The sequence below is a fragment of the Cervus canadensis genome, chromosome 31, assembly GCF_019320065.1.
Source record: "Cervus canadensis isolate Bull #8, Minnesota chromosome 31, ASM1932006v1, whole genome shotgun sequence".
Classification (NCBI taxonomy): Eukaryota; Metazoa; Chordata; class Mammalia; order Artiodactyla; family Cervidae; genus Cervus; species Cervus canadensis.
Genome location: NC_057416.1, coordinates 49,432 through 52,198, shown reverse-complemented (window position 1 = coordinate 52,198; position 2,767 = coordinate 49,432). Strand labels below are relative to the sequence as shown.

At 40.1% G+C, this 2,767-nt stretch overlaps 1 pseudogene; it reads right to left on the bottom strand.

Annotated features, from left to right (window-relative positions):
- Positions 1-970: 970 nt before the first annotated feature.
- LOC122432218 lies at positions 971-1,939 on the bottom strand (annotated as a pseudogene).
- Between the last annotated feature and the right edge of the window lie 828 nt (positions 1,940-2,767).

Sequence of the window (2,767 nt, the reverse complement as noted above, 5' to 3'; positions counted from 1 at the left end):
TTTCTGGAACAGTTTTATGATGTCAGAGCCTCCCTTGTGGCTCAGCTGGTAAAGAATCTGCCCGCAATGCACGAGACTTAGGTTCAGTCCCTGGGTTGAGAACATCCCCTGGAGAAGGGAAGGCTATCCACTCCAGAATTCTGGCCTGGAGAATACAGTCCATGGGGCCGCAAAGAGTTGGATACGACTGAGTGACTCTCACTTTCACTTTTCACTGATCAATGGAAAGTTTAAAGATAAAACTGATCTTTGTGAGACTATCAAATAACTGTGAGAAATCTCTATATTTTGAGGCTTCCCTGGTGGCTCAGACAGTAAAGCGTCTGCTTGTAGTGTGGGAGATCCGGGTTCGATCACTGGGTTGGGACGATCCCCTGGAGAAGGAAATGGCAACCCATTCCAGCACTCTTTCCTGGAAAATTCCATGGACTGAGGAGCCTGGTTGGCTACAGTCCATGGGGTCACAAAGAGTCAGACACGACTGAGCGACTTCACTTTCACTTCACTTTATAATGTTATATTTTTCCAAGATACTAGCAAATTAGGGAAAGAAGTACAATGTGCATCTTTGCTCTTCATATGGGATATGGCTAATGGAACTGGGGAATCCTGACCCAGGGATTTTGATGTGGTGGAAAGGTGAAATCTTTGTCTTATAACTAGTTACATATCCTGATAATGGTTTGTTATGCAATTATTCATTTGAGAAGTAAAAAAAAAAAATATTGGTATAAATTCTTATGGAACAAATAATTATTTTTTAATATAATTTCATTTGAAAATGAGAGAATTGGCAAAAAGTTCTAATGGACACTTTTATATCTGAAATCTCATTCTAAGTGAAAATCTTTAGAAAATTTTATTACACAATGAATAGACATGTAGAAATCCAGTATTAAGAATAAGCATTTTGGTAGCTTAAGAGAAAAAAATCAGACTGTGAAGAAAATTCCGTTTTTATTCATTCAAATCACTTTCTTAATTTCATGAACATAGAAGCCTGGTTTCTATTCATGATAAATTTTTTCAGGGCATCTTTCACCTCCTTATTCCTAAGGCTGTAGATTAAAGGGTTCAACATGGGAATGAGCACTGTATAGAAGACAGAGGCCATCTTATCTATGTCAAGGGAATGATTAGAACTTGGCTGTAAGTGCATAAAGATGAGGGTCCCATAGAATATGGTGACTGCCAGCATGTGGGAGCCACAGGTGGAAAAAGCCTTGCATCTGCCTTCAGCTGAGCACATCTTTAGGATGGCAGAAATAATGTACATGTAGGAGACAAAGACAACCAGAAGGGAGGAAATGAATATGAGACCAGCACAGGCAAAAATCCATAGCTGCTTGGAGTGAGTGTCTGAGTAAGTGAGACTGAGAAGAGGCATGTCATCGCAATAGAAATGATTGATGACATTGGAATGGCAGCAGGAGAAGCGAAAGGTGAGGATGGTATGAAATAGGGCAACCAGGAAACTGTAGTTATGGAGGCAGCCACAAGCTGAACGCTGATGCCTGGGGACATGACAACCATATACAGGAGAGGGTTACAGATGGCCACATACTGGTCATAGGCTGTGAAAGCCAGTAGCAAACACTCGGCAGTCGTAAAGGCCAGTCATGGGCCATGTGAAGCCAAGATGGGAAGCACATCCATTGAAAGAGATAACTTTTTGTTTGTACAAGAAATTCCCCAGCATTTTGGATGTAATGACAGAAGATTAACAGAAATCAACAAAAGCCAAGTTACTAAGAAAGAAGTACATTGGTGTGTTGAGTCTTGAATCTGTTCTAATGACTAGGATCAGACCTAGGTTGCCTGCTACTGTGAAGAAGTAGATGGATAAGAATAGGACAAAGAGGGGCATCTTCAACTCCTGACAATCTGTGAGGCCCACAAGAACAAATTCTGTCACCTGGGTGCAATTTATCTGGATCATGTGTCTTCAGTATGCCTGGATGAAGACAGGATAATGAAATCCAACTTAATTAAATTCAAGTCTTATTATCCTTTAAAGCAATTGGTATTATCCACATGAAAATGCTAACAGTAAAAGTGCTAGCACCCTTAAGTCTGGCAATGGGACAAAGAGTAAATGGAGATGTTTTACAGGCCAGGCATATTTCTCTTCCCCAAGTCAAATGCATTTTATGAAATTAACGGCTGTAGATAGGATTCAGCCCACATTGACTCTTTGCTCAAAGCTCTTTAAAGTTTAACACTATTTTTTTCAAAACATTAAAGCTATTGCTTTTATTAAAAATATTCTAACATTAATAATATAAAAGAAAATGAATCCCCTGCAGTGACATCACTCTGGCAGACTTGCATATATGATACAAACTCCACATTCTGCAGTGCTGACAGAGCAATGAACAGCATGCTCTAGCCATCTATTCTATACTCATACTTATTGCAGGGAGGCCACCGTGGATTGCTCCATAATCTTCACAAATGTGTTTATAATGCAAATGCTGAGAATGGGCAACTTTATGAAAGACTATAGCCCACCTCATGGGTTGTTTTTGGTTTTTTTTTTTTTAATATAATATAGATATTTTATTTGTTTTGGCTGCACTGGTCTTCCTCAGTTTACACAGGCTTTCTCTATTTGCAGTGACCAAGACTACTCCTCTGTGTGGTGCCCAGGCCTCTCATTTTTCTGACTTTCCTTGTTGCAGACACAGGCTCAGTAGTTGTGTCACATGGGCTTAGTTGTCCCAAGGCATGTGGGCTCTTCTTGGACCAGGTATCAAACCCATGTCCC